At 48.5% G+C, this 25,118-nt stretch overlaps 1 protein-coding gene across 3 annotated transcripts in view; it reads left to right on the plus strand.

Moving 5' to 3' along the window:
• Nucleotides 1–25,118, plus strand: part of Homer2 (homer scaffold protein 2) — a 128,233-nt gene that overhangs the window by 38,414 nt on the left and 64,701 nt on the right. The window lies entirely within an intron of this gene.

Genomic DNA, 25,118 nt, shown 5'->3' on the forward strand with positions numbered 1-25,118 from the left:
GTTCTTTAAACAGCCCTTAGTGGGGCGCAGGGTCTTCTGCTGTACAAGTCTAGAGAACTTGCTTCCCTTTGGGGATGGGTTAGTGTGTGAAGGCAAGATTGCCCTGGTGGCTTGACCAGTCCCTATGGGTCGGTGGCTTTGCTGTGCCTCGACTCCAGACAAGTCTCTGGAGTGGCTTTCTCCTGGGGCAGGCAGTGTGGGGCAAGCAAGGGGAGCTTGGAGAAGGAGAGTGGAAGGCTGTGGCCAACAGGAACACAGTGGAAGTTTGCTTAGGAATATTGATGCCCATCCAAGAGATTTAACATGTTGGACAACTGGGGGCGGTGGAGGCGATGGGGTGATAGACAGAGTCACCCTAGGTGGGAGGCAGAGTTTCGTAACATTTTCAGTCATCTCCCAGCAGATGTGAAAGAACTGATCTCTACAGTGGGACTCCCCGAGGCTCTCAGATTTCATACTTAAAAAACAAAGTCTCTGGGAAGGAGTTAGCAAACAGGTATCAAGATGGAAGATGAAAGGACCTGGCCGTTTTTTTTGTTTTGTTTTGTTTTTTGTTTTTGTTTTTGTTTTTTTTTTCGAGACAGGGTTTCTCTGTGGCTTTGGAGGCTGGAACTCGCTTGGTAGTCCAGGCTGGTCTCGAACTTACAGAGATCCGCCTGCCTCTGCCTCCCGAGTGCTGGGATTAAAGGCGTGCGCCACCAACGCCCTGCGGACCTGGCCGTTTTAACTCTTCCCCTGCAGCGCCCCTCAGCCACACAAACCCAGCCAAGCCCACTTGCATATCAGAAACAAACACTGAGACTCTGTGGTTAAAATACGTCTGTGGAATTGAAAACGTTTACTCAGAAAAGCTTCAAGAAAAATACCAGACAATAATTTTTGTTTGTGGAAAAACTGGGAGGAGTAGCTTGGGCATTTTGTTTAAACACAGAACATGTCTTTCATGTAATTTTAACATCACTCAATAAATGTGTATTACTCACTTGTTGTTGCTAATAGCTGATTTGTAGCTCTTACCTCTCCCTGCCATTTTAAAAATACATTTTCTTCTGTAGTTTATGTGAATGTATAAACCACGATCGTAAAATGAGATGGAGCTAAAGGCTGGATAAATAGTTTAGACAGAGGAGTTGGATGGAAGGAGCCATTTTAATAAAAAATAGAACCACTGCCATCCTTTCTGAGAGTTGTGTAGGATGGGAAGGGAGAACCAGGAAGAGCAGCCTTTAGCAGACCTGGCTGTGGTCCTTGTCAGAGCCCCTCCAGGGCTCTACAGTGGAAACCAGATGAAGAAGTAAGGAAATAAGAAGCCAGCCACCAGACTTGACCTCCTCTACTTCCTGGCTGAGGCTGCACTCCCCCTTAGGTGTCTCCTGCACTCTCACTTCTGTGAAAGGTTCTGCATCAGGGCCTGCATTACGCATGTGATGTCTCCAGTGTCTGTGCGAGCATTCCCCGAGGCAGCTGCTGTGTACCGGCTCCTTTCAGACCTCACTCCCTTGCCCGCCCGCCCTTTTCTTTCCTCTTTTACTCCTTGCCTCCCCTTTCATGGACAAAATAGCAGCCGTAGACCAAGGCAGCCCCCTCCATCTTCCTGCCTGTCGTACAGCAAGGATGAAGCTGCCACCCTCCTCCGGCCTGTTCGCTGGAAGGCCGGTCTTTCTTGCTGTCCATCTCCTCTCTGCTGGTGTAGACTCCATCTGTACAGGAGCACATTCTAGTTCAGAACTGTCCGATAGAACTCCCTGCACTGCTGGGAATGTGCTAATCCATACGGTCAGTTACAGCAGCCAGTAGCCACTTGAGGCTACTGAGCACTTGAAATGCACCTAGTGTCACCCGGGACCTGACTTTAAATAGCCACATGTAGCCAGTGGCTGCCGTATCGGGCAGCACAGTTCGGCCTCTCCCCTCTTAAAGAGAACTCCCCACCCCCACCCTGCATACCTGTCCTGCTTCTGCTCCGCTTCCTTGTCCTTCTAGGGATATCTCAAAGATAGGGCAAACCCATTGTCTCCGCTCATTCTTCTTTTCCCACCGTTTGCTTGGCTTCCACACTAGTCTGGCTTCTACCTTTACCTCAGCGTAGACACTGCTCTGTGTCTGCCCTCTCTCTCCCCCACCCCTTGTCAGAGTTCTTAGCAGTGAATCACCCCCCCCAGCTCCTGACAGCACACCCCTCTGTCTTTCCTCTCACTTTGTTGATGGTTCTGAGGCCCTGCCTTCCTCCTACTTGCTCCTCTGTCTGACTCCCAGTGGTGGAGATGCTTAGGAACTTGTCCCCGTTCCCTTCTCTGTCAGCACTCTCTTCTCTTGTCCGCTTACCCGATTCCTCCGCTTGCCCTCATCACCCACATGGGTCTAAGTATTGCTGCCGACATGCCGTCACCCCTACGTTTTTATCCCCCCCCCCCCCCCGCAGACCTCTGTCAGCTCTTCTAATTGGTCCCTACCCGGGACCTTCTAACCTCCCACCTCAATCCGTGGCCCCACTGCCTCTCTGATAATTTGCCATCATCCTCGGTTCTCCCTCATCCCATAGCCAGGCTGTCATTGGCCCCGTGAGCTCTACTTCCCAGGCTCATCTGGAGCACAGCCACTCTCCAGTAACCGTAGCGCTGGCTCTAGTCCTGGTCACCATTGCCTTCTTCTCGAATGGATAAACTTTTCAACCCCCACCCCCAGCTTCCACTCTGGGCTACCATCAACCCATTCTTTTCCTCGGAGCTGAGGGACTGGCTTTTAAGATTGCAAATCAGATCTTGTCACTCTCCTGTCTGAACACCCTCCAGCAGACAAAGGCAGGGGCCTCTGCCTTATCTCCAGCGTCACCGGTCACTCTGCGGTGCCACTTAATACATTCTGAAGATTCCTAGCCCCCTTTCTGGAGGGCCCCTCGATCCATCTGCTCCCACGGTTCCTGAGGACCTCCTTCTTAACTTCCTCTCAACGTCTGTATAGGAGACGTTCTAGCTCAGCACTGTCCTGTAGTTCTCTCTGCACTGCTGGGAATGTGCTAACCCAGATTCCTGGGGCCTTTGGATCCTGGAATCCTCCTACCCTGCCTTCGCAGACGCCCTCTCCCCTCTCTTCACACTCTGACACCAGGATGAACCTTTCTAACCACCACATCCAGAACACTGGGTTCCATAATTGTCACAAGTCCCACCCGTGAGGTCCACAGTCCTTGCCATAGCACACCTGCCACCATCCGGGTTTTATTGATTTATTTAAACCCTATCTTCCTCCAGTCAATGACGGCACTTACCTTTTCACCATTGCATTCCAACATGTGGTTGCAGTGGCTGACCTCATGGGCCTGCCTTAAGTATTTTATGATTGGGTTGCTATTTGCATGGTGGGAGCCCTGCTTAGATGCCAGCCTGAAAGTGATGATGCTTTTGGATTACCTTCTATATGATTTTCTTGAGTGGAGAGTCACAGGGCCAAGAGAGAAAGGGATCACAGTTGGATACAGCTTGTTTTAATGCCAAAGCGGGCATTCTGCTTTTACTGTGACGTGGGTTCATTTTCAGGCTGTGTGCTGTCACCCAAGAATTGGAGCTGTAAATTACCTTATTGTCTATAAAAGACCAGCAGAAAAGGCAGCCTGTTAGCTGGTGTGACTCTTAGCTGATTTTGTCAGTGTTTACAAATAAGATCTACAGTGTTACTGGCTCGCCTGCAGTTTGTACTTGTTTTGTTGAGCCAGGATTACTTGCAGTGGGTGAATGCCACAGTCTTGGTCATCTGATACAGTTGGCTGACTTTCAGTGATCTATACTGCTTAACTTCTGATGTTCTTTTCCACCTTGGAACCACACTGTGTTCTTTTGTAAGCTACAGGGCTTTACTTTGGGCTTTTAGTTAACTAAAATAGAGTCTGTTCAGGGGCTGAAAAGTTAGCTCAGTGGTTAAGAGCTCTCACTGCTCATCTAGAGGACACAGGCTCAATTCCCAGCACCCACATGATGGCTCAAAACCATCAGTCCCAGGGGTCCCAACTCCCTCTTCTGGCCTCCATGGGCACCAGGCCCACACGTGGTACATAGACACAATGCAGACAAAACACCCATCACATAAAATAAAAAATTAAAACATCTAAAAACAAACTCGTCTTCTCCTAGTCCAGTGTTTGCTGTTGTTGTTCAACTTCACTGAGGTTTAATTTGGATCTTTCATCTGTGAGACAGTTGGCCAGTGCTGTCGGGGACCCAGAGATGAGCAGGCACACCGGCTAATGCCTGCCTCTGTGGGGAAACGCCACATATGCAGGTACTTTCTTTGTGTTTAAATGCTGTGATGGAAACGAAATGTTGTCATGTGAAGGGTATAAAAGGTGATGGTGGGACCTCCACATGTGTGGGAAATCTGGGGAAGATGTCTTGATGGAGAGGCCCCGAAAGGCTGTTGGCATTTAGGATCACTGTGCTTCAGTTAAAAAGCATCTCCCTCAGTGTCTGGACTGGGGAAAGCCAGGGTTTGGAAGGGACCAGATACTAATACGTAGATATCAGCTGAACAAGTCAACAGGTATGAAAAAATATTCTCTTTGGGTTGTTTTGTTTATGAAATTCAACGTTAATTAAACAACCTTATGAAATAAGGAAATGGGATCAAAGATGATGAGGCAAAGAGGGTTTTGGATGACCATTTGGAAGGCCTCACTGAGAAGGTTTACAGACCTAAAGGAAAGAAAAGCACAGCACATAAGATATTTGGGGGAAGCGTGTTCTTGGTAGAGTCCACAGCTAGTGTGAAGGCCTTGAGGCAGGAGCATGCCCAGCGTGTTAGTGAACAGTGAAGAGGGCCAAGTGACTAAAGCAGAGTGAGTGCTATAGAGGTCAGAGGGTAGCAGGGGCCAGGCCAAGTGTCTGAGGTCACTTCTATTTGGGGACATGTCATCATTCATATTGGAAGCCTCTTGCCATTCTTACTTACCTTTGATGGTTGTTAGGACTGGTTAAGGTCCCATCTGTAGCTTGTGCACAGTCCCCCGAAGAAGGACTTAGAGCAGAGCTTTTCTTAGTAGACTCTGGTTTGTAGACATTACTGTGTCTCTTTTCTGCAGTGCCTCTTGGCGAACTTAGAGTCATGTGCGTGGTCGCCCTTGCCACACTCATTAGAACTCACTCATAATTGTTCTTCCTAGCTCAGGTTTTTTTGGGATGTGTGTGTGTATGCTCTGTCCAGTGTCTACACATATGGAGGGAGACAAAAAGTTGGCATTGGGTGTGTCTCTGTGTGTGTCTGTGTGTCTGTCTGTCTGCCTGTCTGTCTTTTATGTTTTGAGACAGGGTCTCTCACCGAATCCAAAGCTTGCTATTTCAGTTAGATTGCCTGGTCAGTGAACCCCTGGAATCCATATGTGCCTACCTCCACATTGTAGATGTGTCACCACACCCGACTTTTATGTGGGTGCTGGGATCTGAATTCAGGTCCTTATTGCTTCTGTAACAAGCGCTTTCCCTACTGGGCCACCCCACGGTCTTCTGACAGTTTTATGGCCGCATCCTTGTGTTGCCTTTACCCTTTCTCATCTAATGTTTCTTTGTTTTTGTTTTTAAACAAAATGAAAATAGCTTTGCTTTTTCTTTCTAATTATAAAAAACATTATGTCCTTGTGCTAAAGAAGAACAGTGTAAGGAAGGAAGTGAAAATGATTTTGCATCCCACGTCTTAGGGGTAACCTTCATCAGCAGTTGGCTGTCTATCTTTGCAGACTCTAACATGTGTGCATGACTGTGTGTCTAGATGTATGTCTACAAAGGAAATACATTTTTAACAAGATGAAATCATAGATGTCTGTTTCGTAGCATAATTTTACAACAACAACAACAACAACAAAATATCTTGAGTGGCCATCTTCTCTTGCCAATAATTACAAAACTCACATCATTGACTTAAATCTGCACCTAATTCTAAGTTGTCATTTTGCCAAGGTTGATACATTCTTGTAAACTTACTAAGAACAAGGCAGAATATTTTTAAAAAAGACTTCTTGACAATTCCTTAAGGCAGTTGCTGGCTTTAAATGAATTACTGAAGGGAAAGAAATGGCAGAGGAGACCAAGATCACAATTAGCTCGGGTAATATTGGGTGAGTCACTGATCCTGAGTGAATCTTGGTGAGGACATTAAGGACTCTGCGTCGTTGCTAAGGGTGGGTGGTGGACTGAGACCCAGCTGCTCACGGTGTACCTCCTTGTTTAGAAGGACCAGGCAGAGATTCTGTTTCAAGGCTCAGGGCAGTTCCTTGCAAGCAGAAGCACCCAGTGCCATCTAGAAACCCTATTGTGCTTCAAAGGACCACTGTCCATCTCTTCAGAGGAAATCCCTGAAGGGAAGGATTGACAGATATACACATGCAAGAATAGTGTTATGTCCCTTGCTTTAGTTTTAAGACATTTTTTTCCATAAAAAACAAGCAAGTACCGGGACTTAGGATGTTACTCGCCTAGTACCACAGAATGCGCGCGCGCGCGCGCGCACACACACACACACACACACACACACACACACACACGTGTGCGTGCATGCACGCACATGGGTAAATTCAGCAGTGTCTACAGTATTGAAAACTTCCCTTTGGCCAGGGGGTTAGACACAGAGACTTTTCATTTGAGAAGACAAGAACTTCCCTCAGCTTTTTCTGAATGTGAAACAAACAGCATCCACACTGTGTTTACAACAGAGAACAGGGATTCTCAGAACACTAGAGTCCCTGGTACACAAGCCCTGGCCTCATGGATCTTGAAAGGCCCGTTTTGTTTCATGAATTGATTGAAAAGACCCAGGCGAGGGGCTGGAGCAGGAAGCCCCTCTTAGGCACTGCTGAGCTGTGTTCCTGCGCCTTCTAGGTGCTGGGCGTGCGGGCGGCCCCAGGGTATTTATAGGTTTGGAGGTGAAGATGGCATCATGCACCCGGCTCTTAGCGGGGTGTGTTCCGTGTGGGAAGAGGCAGGATGCAAGCTCTTTGAAAGCACCGTGAAGTCTCCAGGACTTCTGCCACCAAGGTGCTGTTAGTCATATGGTATCATCCTGGTAGAAATTATTTAAATTATATTTCAAATTAGCCTGTTAGAATAAAAATACACTTGTGGGGAACACATTTAGACATTTGTCAAAGACTAAAGAGATTTTTTTCAACAACATTTTTATTCACAAACTCGATAGTCTTCTTATTATTCCTCAGAGAAATTAGAGAACATGGACTCTCTTGCCTTAAGAAACTGTTTGGTACGTGGGTGTCTCTTGGCCAAGGAGGACTATTGGTCCTGGCTTCCAACTGTTCTGGGCTGGGGGCCTCAGGTAGGCTCTGTTGTTTGCCCTTCCTGAGGAAGCCTGGGTCTGGATACCTCATGAGAGTAGCTGAGCCCAGCCAGCCGTTTGGTAGCTCTGGGGCATCCTGTCTGGGTCATGGGGTAGGGCTGTCCACAGAGACCTAATTAGTGAGGACCATTGCAGACCTACTGCCTGTGCTTTGAAGCCCTTCTGAGATCTTTAATTGGGAAAGTGTTTAATTGGAGTTGTTCAGATAAGTGGAGGAAAGAGGGTTGCTTTGGCTTCTGTTGTCCTGGGAGAGAAGGGTAACCGAGAAGGTCCTCATGGGGAAATGGATGCAACCTGTTCCAGGATGTTCCAAGGGGCTGTTGGTGATGGTGGCATCAGGGCATATTTTAGCTCAGATGACATGAAGAAGTGGCCTCTGCCTCCTCCAGGTGGACTCCAGATGGGTATGGCTGTCTCGCCCACTGGTGAGTGTGTCCTCAGGCAGGGTTGTCTGTCTGTGGAGCTGGAATGGGTATGGATGAGTAGATCAAACCCTAGACCCCTGGCGGCTGTGTGAGCATAAGTCATTTCATCTCTGTAAGAAGCACCTCCTCCCCTCCCCCATCTCATCCCGCCAAGCTGCATCCAGAGCCTCACACCCGCTGCCCTTCACCTGTTAACTGATGGACATGGTCAGCGAGCAGTTAATCTTGCTAGCAGAGGGAGAGGTGGCAGTGGGCAGGAACATGCTGCCATTGGACTTCAGTCTGTGGGCAGTGAGGGAGTAGTTTCCATTTTGAAGGGAAGAATAATTACTTTAGGGAAATGACGGCTAGCGCGGAGAGTTAGGGGATTAGAAAGAAAGAGATCTTAGAGCAGTGGTTCTCAATCTTCCTAATGCTGTGACCCTTTGATACAGTTCCCCAGGTTGTGGTGACCCCAGCCATAAAATGATTTTCATTGCTACTTCATAAATGTAATTTTGCTACTGTTATGGATTGCAATGTAAATATCTATGTTTTCCGGGGTCTTAGGCAACCCCTGTGGAAGGATCATTTCCCCCCATAGAGGTCATGACCACAGGTTGAGAACTACTGCCTTATGGGAAAGAGCCACGGTCCAGGCAGGAAGTAATGAGAGCGGACATGGCACAGATGACGACGTGTGAGGCTTGGGATGGCCCCAGGGCCTCCTCCAGAAGCGCACACAGCACAATGAACACGCATGTGGGGATCCCACCGGTTAGGAGGGGGCTTTCTTATGTACTTGTTTAATTTGGACACGGGTGAGCCCGTTAGGTGAGACTGTGTCGTCTTTACTTTCACACCTTATCTCATTCTTGAGAGAGTCCTCACTTTCATAGTTGAAACTAGGTTTGGGAGATTCAGTAACCTGTCCGAGCTCTTAGCCAGGAAATGGCTGAGTTGGGAATCAAGCGTAATCCTGTTAGAGAATAAAATTCATGTTCTCTGGGTGCAGTTGCTGGAGGCCAATGTTCCCATGATAGAATTGCTGGAATGAGAGACATAGGTTGAGTTGTCAGCAGCGTGAATGTTTCTAGGGTTTGTGGCTGTGATAGCATCGCACACAGTCTCGGGAGCCGTCACCTGAGTCGAGTTGACCACCCAGCCAGGGAGGGAGTACACTAACACAAAGGATAAAACTTGGGCGAAGAACCACGTCTGAAGGGAAGAATCACAAGGGAAGGGGGTATGAAACGGAGAGATGAGGAGACTCGGACAAAAGCCGGTTGTAGAAGGGTGGGAGATAGTGCCGTTATGCGGGGCATCCTTTCAACAAGACCAAGGACTTCCTAGAGCTCAGAGGATGGTGGGGCCCAGAAGGTGGCTACTGTTAACTATTGTGGCAGTGTGAGCGCCAGGGCACAAAGGAATCTGAGAGCAGAGTCAGCTAAGTGGGAAGCACAAATCCACTCTCAAGAGAAATCCACTTAAGGAGTGAGTGTTGGGGAGGGAGTAGAAAGTGATTGTTGTCAAGGTGAATGTGAGGGTGAGTTGCGGCCCACAGAAGGGTGGTTTTTGTTTTGTAAGTGGAGTCCGTTAAAAGGCAGAGAGCAAAGCAAAGGGGATATTGGCGATGTTAGAGAAAGAGGCGGGGAGGTTGGAGCCTGGCCGAAAAGGCATGTAGGAGTAGTAAAAACCCCAGAAGAGGTCCAGGAGGAACTTCAGAGGGGTGTGCACAGTGGCACTTTTGTTTACCCGCTTGCTTAGTTAGCAGTGCTGGAGATGGACGTGTGGGCCCCATACACGTTGGTAAGGGCTCTGCCACGGAGCTGGCGTCCACAGCAGCAATATTACACGGCAGGAAGGAGAGGCTGGCTCTGCTGATTGCTCCCTTCCAGTGGGAACTGAGGATTCTAGGAGCCGGGAGCTAGATCAAGAAGAGAGGGAATGAACTGATCAGCGGCTGTAATGGGTTGGGGCAGGGAGCTAGCTAAAGCAAATATAGATTTATCTCCAGCCTTCAGGGGTCCCTTGAAGAATCAAGGTGATTTTAAAGGTGGCCACAGCTAGACAACTTGCCCAGCATGTTGAGAGATCTAGGGGTGGGAGCAGAGGCAGGCAGCCCTGGGTCCCATGGTCATCGATGGTGGCTACTCTGATCAGATTCTGAGTGCTTTGTCACACTTAGGTGGGGGACCCTATGTGAGAAAGGGGCACCTGCTCCGTCCTGTGGGTGACCTCTCTGTCCTTGCATCTCACATTAGCACTGTTCTGTTGTTAATATTCTTCCAGACCTTTTCTTTTAAAAAATGCATTAAAATTCTCCCCAGCATGACCTCTTTGAGTAATGAGATCTGTAAGTTTATTAACCTCTGTGAGAAGTGGATTTTCTTGCTCCATGGGAGCGGATAATCTCCTGGAGGGAGTGCACATGAATGTACAGACTTGAAGGGTTAGCCGAGAGTATGAGCAGTGTGGGGATGGCCATGGTGTTCTGTCCCTACACTGTGTGACTTAGAATTCTTCCCATGGAAGAGAGACTGGTGGACTTCTGACTGTCCCTCGGCCCTCTTAGAAGCTCCTTGTTGAGACGACCAGAGAAACAGAACAAGAAAGCCTTATTTCCTCCGGAAGTTCCAGTTCTCTGAGTATGGGAGAGAGAATGATGGGTTACTGAGTCCTGAGCAGACGGGACGGTCTAGATAGCATGCCATTCACACAGTCCTGTATGACTGTGTTGAAACACATTTTCTGTCACCCCAATGATAGCCTGCAGAGCTGCACATGTGTGGATTCTTGACATAAGCTACTTGGGAGGCATTTGGCTAAGTAGTGATGACTCATGATTTCAGCCTCATTAGTTTGACATGTCCAGGTTTGTCATCTAGCCCAACCTATCTGTCCTCTCTGTGTCCCACAACATCTTGTGCACCTCTATATTACTTACCACTTGAAACATTTCGTTGTCATTTAAAGTTATGTCACTAGTGCCATAATCTGGGACGATACCACCCCTGCTAACCAGTACTCTCTAATAGAAACATTATGACCACATGGGTAATTATTTTCTAACATCACATCAAAAAAAATAAGAGATAGATGAAACTAAAATTTTAATCCGCTATGTCCAAAATACTATTCCACATGAGTAAAACAGTTCCGCCTCCCTCCCCTGAGATTTGCCTTTTAGTGAGCGAGACAGATTCTGCTTTCTCCTGTGAGCAAACCCTCCCCCCTCCAAGAAAGAAATTCTGTGAATATGAAGCCACCAGTAAGATCTCTGCAAGTTGTCCTCAGAGGGAAAGGCGTAGGATGCACCTCTGAGGTTGCCACTGCATGTGAAACTAACTGGGAGCAAAGTGTCTGGGTGGAGGGAGAAGCCAGCGCACAGACCGACAGCGCACAGACCAACAGCGGACAGAGTGGTCCTGAACGCTTGAAACACGGCCATCAGGCCGTCGTGGCAGGATCTCGGCCAGGGAGGGAGGGAAGGAGCCCTGGCAGGGCTTGGAGGAAGAAGTAGGCCAGGTCCAAATCAGATGTGACTGTGGAAGGAGACAGGGACACAGGTGATGAGGCTGAACAAAACTGAGTAAGGCTGGCAGGGGGGTCGGTAGGTAGAGAGGCACTTGCTGTCAAGTCTGGTGACCTGAGTTTCCCCAAAACCCACCCAATTGAAGGAGAGCACTGATTTGTATAATCTTCTAACCAATCAGCTAATCAATCTCCCTCCCTCTTTCTCCCCCTTCTCTCTCCCTCCCCTCTCCCTCCCTCTGTGTGTGTGTGTGTGTGTGTGTGTGTGTGTGTGTGTGTGTGTAAGAAGCTGAATAACACTGAAGGACTGTCAATGGCAGTGGCGCTCTGGAAAACTAGTTTGAAGGAGCAAAGGCTGAAGTAAAGTGACTACAGGTCAGAGCGGATGCTGAGTAGGGGACAGTTTCCATACATGGTCTGTTAGAAGTGTCACAGGATGACATGACATGCCGGGTCAAGAAGAGAGGAAGTAAAGGACTTGGGCATGTGCTGCTAGTAGAGGTGGAGGACCTCGAAGAGGCACCGTTAGAAGGGAGGTGGGGAAGCCATGTTCAATGTCAACCTGCCATCGTTGGGAGCATGAGCAGACCTGGGAAGGAAGCGGCTGGTTATGAGCTGGGCTTGAGCAGGGAAGTTAAGGGGGAAAGGCGGGGCAGTGTCACCGAAGGAGACGAGAGAGATGAGCCTGCAGCACCCATCCTGTATTGGGTAGCCAGATAGGAGGAAGAGCGGGCAAAGAGGATGGAGGAGGGGTGGCTGTCTGGAAAGGAGAGTGGCAGCCAGTGGAAAACATCCCTAGAAAGAGGGCTCTGGCGTTGGTCCAGAGCTCCTGAGGCGGTGCGGTGGTGGTTGCTGGTGTCCTGGTGTAAGTCGGTGTCAGGGCAGGGCTAGGAAGCAGGTGGGCTGGAAGACACATGGGAAGCCGGGGAGAAGGGGTGTGTGGGCGAGCCGGGAGGTTTTTTGCTATGGGGGACTCAGTGAGCACAGCTGCGGAATGGAATGGCCGCTACAGGAGAAGGCAGGCAACACAGGAGCCTCATCCCTGAGATGACGAGGATCTTGGCTCAGAGCAACAGGCAAGGGCTGCCCCTGGGAGAAGCAAGGAGGCCATCTTTCTCTGAAACGGAGTCCGTTGTGAGGCTTGGGTGTGGTGGGAACATACTGGAGTCCCGTGCCTCCCGCCTTTGACGAGTGGGAGGCTAGGTCGTCAGCTGCGAGCTGGGGTGGAAAATGGGGTGGGAAGCTAGAGGAGCTGGTGGAGACGATGAGAAAGTTGTCTGGGAGTGGATGGCGAGCCTGCCCAAGAAACACAAGCCTGTAAGCCATTGGAGAATGACAGTTTGAGGTCAGAGGACACGAATTCAAAGCGAAACTCATCCACCCAGTTTGCCCAGGGCTTGGGTGTGGGCTGCCTACATTAGGTCAGGGTGCTGCCAGGTTGGGAGGCAGGGTTTCTTAGGACTGTAGCAGCGACGGACCGTGGGTGGGTGTGGGCTATCCAACGAGAAGTGTGACACTAGGCCATGGCTGATGGAGAGGACTTACATCTAGATAGGAGGGCACTGTGAGGTCGGAAAAGTTAAATGGGCTGGGAGATGGGCCGTGAGAAGATGGAGAGTGGTCAGTTTGTATTTCAAGGAGCACAGGCCCAGCATGTGGCTGTGGGCAAGGGTCACTGAAGGAGCATGAGGAAGTAGGCACTGGTGTGGGGGCCAAGGGACCTGGTACAGTGTATTTGGTCTTCTATGAGGATGACATGACAAGACCAGTGGAAAGGACTGAAGCTCATGATCAATGACAAGGTAACTTAGAGGCAGGTGCATAGGAAGCAGGTGCCTGGAATGGCCTGGCCTCCCAGGGCTTGGAGTGAGTTGCAAGGGCACCATCTGTGCTCTGTGTTCTGGTGTAAGGGGGACAGTACAGCTTGTGGTTTTGGTGGGGCTTGTCCTCAGGGCCAGCTGGTTTAGTTGAGGGGAGAAGGGGAGGGGATATTTGAGCAGGGACAGCCAGTGCTGGCTGAGTTCCAGTGTTTTCAGCGAGCCCATGCAGACTTTGGAGAATAAAGAAAGACCTACCCAGACTTGGAATTCATAGGTAGAGCAGGGGGACCTTGGGTGATGGGTGATCAGTAGCTCCTGTGGTTCTCTCTGGTGTGGACATGAGACAGGGCTTTTGTGAGTGTGAGAGAGACCTGGAGATTTCCAGAGACGGTGAGTTCCCCCTGAATCAGCTTAGGGAGGTTGCCCCAAAGGCAGAGTAAAACCCTGCAGGCTTTAGCTAAAGGGTATGAAGAAACTCTAAGGAAGGAGGCAGCAAGTAATGCTGTATTTTGGTCCTGGGTGGGTGCCCGAGGTCATCCAAATACAGGAGGTGGAAGGATTTTTTGAGAAGCACAATGATAGAGTCTGGCCATATGTTCTACAGGAATGCTTAAAGAGAAGGGTTCTGTTGTGTGACCTCTCCTGGGGAGATAACAAATGTCTATCCATCCCACCTCATCAGTGGTGGACTGAAGAAGCAATTCCACACAAGCCTAGCTTGGGGAGCCAGTGAACTTAATTGGGGTTACATGCAGGATCACAGGTGGGGGTTACCTGCAGGACAGTGGGTGGGGTTTACCTCCAGGACAGGTGGGGTTACCTACAGGACAGTGGGTAAGGGTTACCTGCAGGACAGGTGGGGGTTACCTGTAGGACAGGTGGGGATTACCTGCAGGATAGTGAGTGGGGGTTATACATATTGCATATGAGAAGGACTTTTTTCAGTGTTTTAAAATATTTTTATTAATTCTTTGAAAATTTCATACAATGTATTTTAGTCATATTAGCCCCCTCGTTCCTCTCTCACACCCTTTCCAGACCCATCCCTACCTCTCTACCCATCCCAACTTCATGCCTCCTGTTGTTGTTATTAAATCACTCGTCAGGACCAGTTTGTGCTGTCCATATGCTCTTGGGTGTGAGGCCATCCACTGGGAGCCTAGTTAAACTACCAGGGACAACGCCCTTGAAGAAAACGGATGTTCCCTCTCCCAGAAGCCGTCAGCCGTCAGTAGCTCTCAGTTGAGGGTGGGGCTTGAAAACCCCTTCCGCCTTTGTGCTGGATTGTTGACTGGCTTGATCGTGTGCAAGTCTTGTGCAGACAACCAGAGCCACTGTAAGCCCACGAGTATAGTGGTCTTGCGGTGTCAAGAAGACACAGTTATGCTCAAGCTCTCCCAGTGTTTCCAGTCCCTCTTCTATGATGGTTCCTGGATCTTGTATGAGTGGGTGTGATGAGAATAGGAGTTCTCAATGTGAAGTCTGGGACTCCCCCACCCCCAACAAAGAGTTGTAGATATGTATGTGTTCTTCTAGGAGGATGCTCATAGTTTCCCCCCATTTCCAAAAGTTCCTTGACGCAAAAGAAATTGATGCTGCTTAAAGAGCTTGGGCATATATGATCTAAAGAAAGGAAATCTTGGACCCAGAGGTGAGGATGGGGGCAGGAGAGGGCTGACTCCTCAAACTGCCAAGGAACAAGGGCTCTACTCTGTGCTTATGCAGCTGGTGGGATGTAGGTCAGCAGGGAAAAGTTTGGTTCCCTGTGATCAGTCTAGGAGCCCGAGAGCATCTGTTACTATGGGTCTGCATGGGGCAGATGGCACAAGTAGGCAGCCTGCGATGCTGGCAAAAGCTTTGTCTATAGCTTCTTGTGGGAAGGAATAAACAAGTTTGAGTGTGGCCAGTTTTCCCTGGTCCTCGGGAGACAGAGGGCTAAGCTCCACCAGCAGCCTCAGAGCTGTGTAGACTGCCGGGTATATGGCTAGGACAGTAGTCCTGGAGTCTGCCCACATTCCCTTCCGGGTGACAGCTAGTTAAATACCTTGTTAGTCAGTGGGTGGCCCCTGGTGGCTAGGGTCCTCAGCTTCCCCTCTGCAGTGAGGAATGTCTTATACGTCCCCTTTAGGTGTCCCAGCTCAGTTACCCTGTACCTGGCTCAGTTTTCTTTTTCTTTCTTTTCTTTAAGCAGGAGTACTTTATCAAATGTAGAATATTCTGGAAAACTGAAATTGAGGCCTGACTGAAAGACAGACATATCATTTGCTTCAAGGGAGGGAGCTAAAAAAAGCTACTCCTTGGCTTCTCCCATGAATTTTAAATGCTCTGAGAGCTCTGCCCCATGAAGAAAACAATGCCTCATGGCCTTAAATAATTAAATGGAGAACACTGAGCGTGGCAGTATCGAGCTGGGCTGGTCACACTGGGGCCCCAGGAGCCTCTCTCTCAAGGATAAAGCCTGCTGGGGGACCTAAGGAGGTTGCAAAAAAAAAAAAAAATCAAACAGCTTCAAATGCTGCCTGCTAAGCGTTTGGTAAAATTGGTACAACTGTGGAAATGTCACAGAAGAGGAGAAGGTAGCATGTGTTACAATAGGAGTGTCCTCCAAGCAGCCTCAGCTGTGTCAGCCCAGTGACCTCTTGGTTGGTCTCATCTGCTTCTCCACTGCCAAGGGCTGGCAATGTGAGATGAAGAGGCTCTCATACAAGATCCCTGTCTTCCCTACCATTGTAATATAGGTGCTGGCTTGGAGAATCTTTGAAGAAGGGAGAAGGCTACTTCCCCCCCCCCACTCCCGACAATCTTCCTTCACTGGCAATGGTGACATTTTGGGATCAGCCCACCATTTCTTGGCTGCCTGTCCATTTTCTGTGACTTCATAGGCTTTTATCTTTGAGGCCACAGAGCAATACAGACATAGGTTGGCTACAAGGTCGTTGTGGGAATCTCACTTGCTGTCTATATAGGAAGAGCAAGTTCTGCCAGGCCAAGGGATCTAGTCTTTCTTGATCACTCATTGACGTTGTTTAATCTAAGCTTCACGTTTCAAAAATAAAGAAAGTGGAACTGAGAAAGTTAAGCCATTAAATTCAAGCCATACACACAGCCAAGGCACAGGATGAAAGTGGTGGTTTTACGCTTTGTCCTACTCAGAGGCATGTCACTCTGAAGTTCATGTGTGTGAGACTTTCATAATTCCACGAGAAGGAAAAACCAACTTTTCAAGAGTACAGCCCGAGGTCTAAAGGAGAAAGCAGGGCTGTGTCTCAAGGGAGTTGTGGCCACAGAGCCTTAAGAGAACAGAGCTTGAAGGTACAGATGTATCCTGGTGTGAGTCAGTCGCCTGACTCCATCCGTCCAGATTATATGATAACACGGCTCTCTTTCCTTCCCCGTCTCCATCTCCCACCTCTTCCTGGTCCTCCCCCCAGATTTCAGTAGAGATCCTCAGAATGACTGGGCTTCAGTCCTATTGTATTGTTTCTCAGTCACACTTATTAAGGTGTTATTTCAGATTATGTAACTGGAAACCAAATGTCAAATAAGTAAACCTGCTGAGCTGGATCTGCGGATCAATTGAATGGATCTTGACGCAGAGCGTTGTTATAAGCCCTCCAGAGCCATACTGCTTGCTTGCTTTTGGCTCTGACTCAGAGCACTTCCTATGCTCCGTGGTTCATACTCTGTGGCTACCTTCATTATTTGTGTCTGAGATGCACAAAAACTGGCCTCTCCTCTACTGTTGAGCTGGAAGGAACCTGTAGCCACATAGGTTTCGGGATTCGGTCTACAACCCTTTATAGAAGTTGGGAGTTTCAAGCCTTGGCGGTCACACTGGCTTCTCTTTGCACATCTTACAAAGGCTATTTGATTTGTCTGTGGGTTCTCTTACTTGGAGCAAGTCCTTTATACACTAAAGGGTAGATTAGCTTAGTGAATTTACGAATGCAGTTGGTGAGGAGCTCAAACACTGGACTCTTGATGTGAAGCCTACACAGGGTCTCTCCACGTGCTTGTTCCTGGGAGACACTCATGTTTGAGGCCCTCTGAAAAGTCTGTTTTTAGGAGGAAAGGTTCAGGTAGCCTCTGAAGCTTTCCTTGGCAGAACTACTTTCCTCTAAACCCTTGGGATCAAACATTTGGATGGCTGAGGTAGGTAGATGTATGTTCAAAAGCCTGATGCTTTAAAGGCCTCTGGTGTTCTGTGCTCGGGCTTCTCAGAACCAATACCTTTATTTAGTTGCCTGCATCCAAGTGGCGGCCAGTAAGATTACCTTGAGCCATCCAGGCGGAGGCTAACCACGCAGGTGGAGGTTAGCCTTGCAAAGATGACAGATTGGGCCCAGCAACGCCCTCCTTAGATCCTCCAGCCACCCATTTAGTCATTTGAAATGTATTGTGCACCCCTAGTGTTGTAGACCTTACAGTATAGCTGGGAAGATGGATTGAAAATAATTACAAAGTAAGTACTCAGCTATAATTAATTCCTTCACTGAGTTTTGTTCTCATTGTTTGTGGTATCAGGAAGCCAGACAGGTAAGAACTCTTGCCTTCATAGAACTGACATTTTAATGAAGTATATAACAAATGGAAACACAAGGAATAAATCTTATGATGTATGTGTTAGAGCAGTGGTTCTCAACCTTCGGGTCACAACCCCTTTCGGGGGTCAAATGACCCTTTCACAGAGGTCACCTAAAACCGTCAGAGGTAGCAATGAAAATAACTTTACGGCTGGTTGTCACTGCAACATGAGGAACTGTATTAAAGGACCACAGCACTAGGAAGGTTGAGAACCACTGTCAGAAGGAACAAGAGGCAGTGGGAGTGATTGGCAGGGTGGCTGAGCTGGCACCATGACTGTGTATGCTAACTTCGGAATCATTTGCTGCGTCTCTGCAAAACTCGTGTTTTCACGCCTCATTGCCAATGTGATGGCATTAAGAGGTGGGGCCTTTGAGAACACAGAACTCTCAGGGATGGAATTAATGAAAAGAAGTTTCAGAAAACTTCCCTGACCCTTTCACCCTAAGGGAACAAAGCTAGAGAGTGTCACCCACTAACTAGAAAGTAGACCCTCCCCAGACACCAAATTTGTTGGACACTCCATCTTGAACTTCTCAGTGTGCAGAACTGTGAGAAATAAATTTCTAATCTTTATAAGCCGGCCAGCCTCACTATGTATTCTTATAGCTCTGGAATGTATCATTTTCAGACAGAAGGATCAGTGAGGTGACAATTGTAAATGAGTTGGAGTTACTGTCATGACTGGATAAGACAGAGTTAAGAGAGGCTGAGAGAGAGGAAGGAATTCAAGCCTAAAAGGCCGGTTGGAAGGATCATCCTGGTATGCACAAAAATCACCAAGAACCAAAACAAAGGTGGTGGAGGAGAGAAGGATGGTGATTCAGGAGTCCAAATCACCAAGAAATGAGGGGAGTAGCAGGGATGTTGGTAGAGATGAGGGGAGTGACAGGGATGTTGGTAGAGATGAGGGGAGTGACAGGGATGTTGGTAGAGATGAGGGGAGTGACAGGGATGTTGGTAGAGATGAGGGGAGTGACAGGGATGATGTTGGTAGAGATGAGGGGAGTGGCAGGGATGATGTTGGTAGAGATGAGGGGAGTGGCAGGGATGTTGGTAGAGATGAGGGGAGTGACAGGGATGTTGGTAGAGATGAGGGGAGTGGCAGGGATGATGTTGGTAGAGATGAGGGGAGTGGCAGGGATGATGGTAGAGATGAAGGGAGTGACAGGGATGATGTTGGTAGAGATGAGGGGAGTGGCAGGGATGATGGTAGAGATGAGGGGAGTGGCAGGGATGATGGTAGAGATGAGGGGAGTGGCAGGGATGATGTTGGTAGAGATGAGGGGAGTGGCAGGGATGATGGTAGAAATGAGGGGAGTGACAGGGATGATGGTAGAGATGAGGGGAGTGGCAGGGATGATGATGGTAGAAATGAGGGGAGTGGCAGGGATGTTGGCAAGATGAGGGGAGTAGCAGGGATGATGTTGGTAGAGATGAGGGGAGTAGCAGGGATGATGGTAGAGATGAGGGGAGTGGCAGGGATGATGTGGGTAGAGATGAGGGGAGTAGCAGGGATGATGTTGGTAGAGATGAGGGGAGTGGCAGGGATGATGATGGTAGAGATGAGGGGAGTGGCAGGGACATTGGTAGAGATGAGGGGAATGGCAGGGATGTTGGTAGAGATGAGGGGAGTAGCAGGGATGATGGTAGAGATGAGGGGAGTGGCAGGGATGTTGGTAAGATGAGGGGAGTGGCAGGGATGTTGGTAGAGATGAGGGGAGTGACAGGGATGTTGGTAAGATGAGGGGAGTGGCAGGGATGTTGGTAGAGATGAGGGGAGTGGCAGGGATGTTGGTAGAGATGGAGCGATGAGGGCTTCTGGTTGACAGCCTCATGATGAGTCAGGACTGGAGGATCATTCCTTTTGGCCTGGGATGATACACAGGGATGAACCTGGCTACTCAGAAACAGCCGATCATCTATCTCCAGAGCACTTCATCCTGAACATGGAAGAGAGGTAAAGACCTGAGGGAGTCTGGAAGGAGGGCAAATAGGAAAATGGTGTAGGCAAAAAGATGCACTCAATGGCTTGGGTTTAAAGGAAGCCTGAAGCATATCAGGGATTAGGTGACCCAGGGGACATTATGTAATGAATGTGTATGGACTTGGGCAAGCTGCTTAATCTTTTCTCCTTGCTGGTTTCCTCTGCAAAATAAACAGTGATGCTAATCTCAAGGTTGTTAGAAGATCAGGAGAGATCAAATGCATGTCAGTGGCCAGCACCGTGCCATCACACAGGTCATGATTGGTACACATTGTATCTCTAGAAGCTATGTCTTCCCAAACACTGCTGAGACCTCGGTAGGGTGGATCTCAGCATTGCTATAGGTCCACGGGAAGGCCTTTTCTATTGAGAAAACAGATTCCTAACGGAAGGAATATGAACTACCCGAAGCCCAAGATAAAATGTGCCTGGAAATAGGCAAGCAGAAGTTCGAAGTGGGAGCATGTTGGCCCTGAGGAGGAGCTGGGTGACAAGTTCATGGAAACAAGCACGGGCTGTTCTACCCCAGACAGAACCAGGACATATGAGCCCCAGCTGTCCGGACCTTCCTGCTGGCAGCCGAGCCCCCAACCTTTTCCAAAATAGAAAAGGGTCTATGGAAGATCCTGTGTGGAGGTTCAGCCTGATTGATCATGGCCCATTGTCCACACATCAGCCAGTGTTTCCACAGGGTGACAGGAAGCCATGTGAGTCTTTGCTTTTAGATCATTTAGGTCGCCCCGAGATGGCTGGACAGAGCCTCGCTAGGGGTTTGTGCTATCTCCCCCATACTCCCGCTTTCTGTGTGCCCTTCCCTCTTGCTGTATGTTGGCACAAGCTTTGGGTGCCCGGCTGTCTTGAAACCTGGCTGTGAAACTGCATGTGAGACATAGTGATAGCTTGTGAGTTTACCCAGAAAGCTGTGCTTCCCACCTTCTTTCTGGCCAGGTGGGACACACTGGGAAGTCACTTATGCAGCGCACAGGGGACAGATTTCCAGTGGGGAAGCGCAAACTAGGGTTCCAGATACATGAAGCTAAGAGGGCTGGAACACTTGGGCATGGCCATGTGTGTACATGTGAGAGCCTATGTGCTCACATAACCAGCAGTTCTGCTACAGAAAAGAGTTCTCACATCCTGATACCATCCAACAAGGGTCGGCTTACTTGATTTCTGGAATTAATGTTGGGTCCTGGTAACTTGGTGTTGGTTTCTCTGTGCCATGTAAGTCTTGGATTTAGTCAAGGTACAGGTTCAAGCCCCTCTCTAAGACTCATTTTTATTATTTTAAATTATGTGCATTTGTGTGTGTGCCTGTGCACATGTGTTGGTATGTGCCTACGAGCGCAGGTGCCTGTGGAGGCCAGGGTTATTGAATACCCCCCTGGAGCTGGAGTTACAGGTAGTTGTGAGCGTCCCTATATGGGTGCTGAGAACTTGGGTCTTCGGCAAGAGCAGTAAACACTTGTCTAATGAGCCATCTCTCCACCCCCACACTTCCTCTTCTGAGGTACTTCCAAGTCCATAGAAGAGCAGATCTGATTTCTGCCTAAAGGGAGGGGGCTCAGAGGCTTGTTAGGGGATATACCTAGAGCTACCCTGAGGTGATTCAGAATGCCACACAAGGGTCACAGAGAAGCCCAGAGAAAACAGCTGGTTCTGATGGAAGAAGTGACTGCTTCGTAGTGGCCTTCAAGGCTGGGGGAGCTCTGACTGGGGGGGGGGGCTGGGTTGGGGGCCTAGGATAAAGGCATTCCTGGGGAGACCATGGCTCACAGGAAGACAGGTATAACCTTCCTGGGACTTCCATTGTGTTAAGCCTGTTGGCTGAGTACGGAAACTGAAGAGGAGGAGACCTGAAATGCAGGTGGAGACCGTGTTGGGTGATGACTAGGGTTTCAGGTCAGAAACTGTCCTCACAACTGGTTTATGAATAGCAAGGCAGGGTGGACGCCTACAGCTGGAGAGAATTGGGCATGGATGGCCCTGGATAACGAAAGGAGCCAAGCACACAGCAAAGGCTCTCTTCCCTGGATTCTCGCTTGTTTGAGGTCCAAGAGTGCTTTGTATTGGGTTTGGCCTCCCCGTGTATCCTCCAAGCCAGCATACACCTAGTGCCATTGAACTCTGTAGAGCTGAGGGCACAAACTATTTTTGTGTTCCTTCAAATGCCCATGTTTATTTTTAAACCCGAGCCTTTGTGAAGCAGGGATTTGTCCTGCAATCTTTGCCTTTGAATAAAAAGATTCTCCGAGGCCGACAGAACCTGCAGAAGGTGTTCCTGAGTCGTGCCGCGGCAAGTGCCTGTCTCTGGAGTTAGAAGGAAGAACTAATTTGCTTGAAAACAAATCCTGGAAAGAGGAAGCCCTCCTGTGGTTGGCCAGTTCTTAACGTGTGCTGACTGATCTGTGGCAGGCAGCAGTGCTCATCCATGGAAGGACTCAGTGTTGGAGACAGGGCCAGTTGGCAAGCTGGGCTGTACATCTGAACCTGCCAGTCTCCGTGATCCCCCACTGACAGGAGACGGCAGATTTAGAATAGAATGTCTGTTATCTTTTAAGCATATGTAAGTTATAACTGAAAATTAAAGATGAACTTAGAGTTCAAGATGGAGGATTCATCTTGGGTGTATTTATACCTTCTCTGCCCAGAACCCATTAAATGATAATAAAGAGATTAGAAAAGTATAATCTCAAGGCACCCAAATGAATAAGAGGGAATCAACAGCGACTGAAAAATTTCAACACATTTCTGGATGGCAAAGAGCAAGGGGAGGGAAGGAAGGACAATGTCAGAGAAAGCAAGAGGAAGCCAGGCTGGCCTGCAGATCCCCAGAGGGTCTCTTGCTGAGCCCACCCATCAGAGAGGGAGGAGTGAGGAGTGAGGCTGTAACTGGGCCTTTATTTGGAGGCCTTAGGAACACTGCGCTTATCAGAGGGAATGAAGACTTCATTGAATCTGCCCAGGCTGGAAGTGTGGGGTGGCAGTTCTAGAATAAAGCCTTCCACCATCTGCATAGACTATCCAACACTGGGGAAAGAGGAGGAGGAAGCCAGTGCATGAAGAGTTAGGCAAGGCCTGCTAAGTGGTTCCTGAGAGAAAGTAAGATTTCAACCTATGAAGAAATTACTACTATTATTTTCATATCTCTCTCTCTCTCTCTCTCTCTCTCTCTCTCTCTCTCTCTCTCTCTCTCTCTCTCTCTCTCTCTCCCTCCCTCTCTCTCTCTCTCTGTGTGTGTGTGTGTGTGTGTGTGTGTGTGTGTGTGTGTGTGTGAGTGTGGTGTGAGCGCAGCTATGTGTATGCCAGAGCTTGAGAGTGGAGGTGTTAGAGGCCAACCTCGGGTGTTGGGCTTCGCTTTCATCTTGTGAGACAATGTTGCTCATTATTTTGCCATTGTGTGTGCCAGGCTAACTGGCCTTGTGCTTCTGTTGACTCTGCCTCTCATTTGGTTGGAGGATGCTGGGATCACAGATGTGTGCCACCATCTAGCTTATGGTTTCTAGAGACCTGGACTCAAGTTCTCACACATGTGGAGCAAGTGCTCTCTACCCATTAAGCCATCCTCTCAGTCCTCACCTTGGATTTTCAATCCTCTTGCCTCTGCCTTTGCAGTGTTGTGATTACAGGCATGAGCCACTGCACTTTGCGTATGGGATGCTGGGATTGGACCCATGTTCTCATGCGTTCTAGGTAAACGCTCTACCAACAGAGCTACATCCTCAGCCCCAGTTTTGAACTTGCTGTGGTAGACCAAAAAGTATGCCTCAGAGGTAGCAGCCCTAATCTCTGGAACCTATAAGTCTTACCACGTATGGTAAAAGTCTTTGCAGAGGTGATTAAGCAAAGGACTCCATACTGGAAGACTATCCTGAATCATCATGAGTGGACTCTGTACTGAGAGACTATCCTGAATTACCAGTGCAGCCATGAGTTGAGAGTAGAGAGGATAAGGGAGAGTTTATTACACAACATCAGAAGTTGACAGTCACTGGAGGACCTTTGCAGAGAAAAGTTTGGAGATATATTGTGGCAGGTGTTGAAGATAGAAGAAAAGGCCATGAGCCAGTGAGCTAGTTCCAGAAGCTGGAAGGGATGGGACAGATTCTCCCCAAAGAGCTTCTGGGGGGATCACTACCCTGCTGGAGTTATGGTTTCAGCTCAATGAAATTTGTTTGGTGCTTTTGGCCACTGGAAGTATATGGAAATAAATTTATTTTAAGCCAATAATTTTGTGGCAGTTTGGTATAGGAGCTTATAAAACTAGTACATCCAGCTACAGCAGCCAAGTGTGAGGGGGACTGAGGAGAGAGAAGGATTTATAGTTGATGTCTCACTCATCTTGAAGACCAAGACCAACAGAGCAGGGGTGAAGGCTATGAAAGAGGCAGTTTGCAGGTAAAAAGAATTAGTGACTTCTGGGAGAAGAATGAAAAGAATTTAAAAAGAAGAAGAGGAAGAGGAGGAGGAGGAGGAGGAGAAGAAGAAGAAGAAGAAGAAGAAGAAGAAGAAGAAGAAGAAGAAGAAGAAGAAGAAGAAGAAGAAGAGAATTCCAGACAGAAGGCAGTGGATAGGCCATTTAAGCACTCAGTCCAAATTAGAATGGGAGGTCACAGGTTCCTTGAATACTGTCTTCAGGGCAGAGTCTGAGCTGGACTCCAGACAGTGGGCACAGTAGACATACTAGAAGGTGCTGGGGGATAGGAACGTGGACTTGTGTCTCTTTTTGCCTTAAAGGACAGTGATAGAAAGAACTGTCACAGTGACTCCACAAAGGTACTGTGTGCTTTGGTACAGTGGGGTGAGACTAAGAAAGGGGGTATTTCCCTCCAATCTCCATGCTAGAAATGTCTCCCCCCTGGGTGCACACAGAAAGAATTCTAACCCCAGCACATTTCTTCCCTCTATAGGGAACAGAATTCATCTAGTCCAATGATGTTCTCTCTTTTTTTTTTTTTAAATGGTTATGTAATGCTCACTTGTGTTTGTAGACTGACTGGTCTCTTCTTGGACTTAACAGTTAATATCTGGTTGACCTTTTATAGATAATGCAGGATTTTGAGTTCATTCTGACAGTGAAGCTTCTTTATTAGAACCCTAGCAGAATTGAATTCTTGTATTAGTAATGTATAATTATATGTAGTGGGAGGGGCCCCAAGTGCACAGATGCCAGTCTGAAAGGAGGTGGTTGATTGGCATAACTAATCATTGGGCCATTTAGTGGGCAGAGCCATTTGTGCTGGGCATCTGGCCAGTAGACCAGCCTGTCCCTGGTCCTGTATTGACAAGCAGCCTATAGTGGCTTTGCCAGGTAGGGCCCTTGGGCCAAGGAGGATGCTGGGTGGAGCAGATCTGCTGACTTAGAAGTGTGAAAGGGAGAAACTTAAACTCATTTATCTGCCAGCACAGAAGATCTAGAAACAGAGAGGCTATTGTAATCTGGCCAGTGTTTTCCAA

The sequence above is a fragment of the Mesocricetus auratus genome, unplaced genomic scaffold (assembly GCF_017639785.1).
Source record: "Mesocricetus auratus isolate SY011 unplaced genomic scaffold, BCM_Maur_2.0 Super-Scaffold_4256, whole genome shotgun sequence".
In the NCBI taxonomy this organism is placed as follows: domain Eukaryota; kingdom Metazoa; phylum Chordata; class Mammalia; order Rodentia; family Cricetidae; genus Mesocricetus; species Mesocricetus auratus.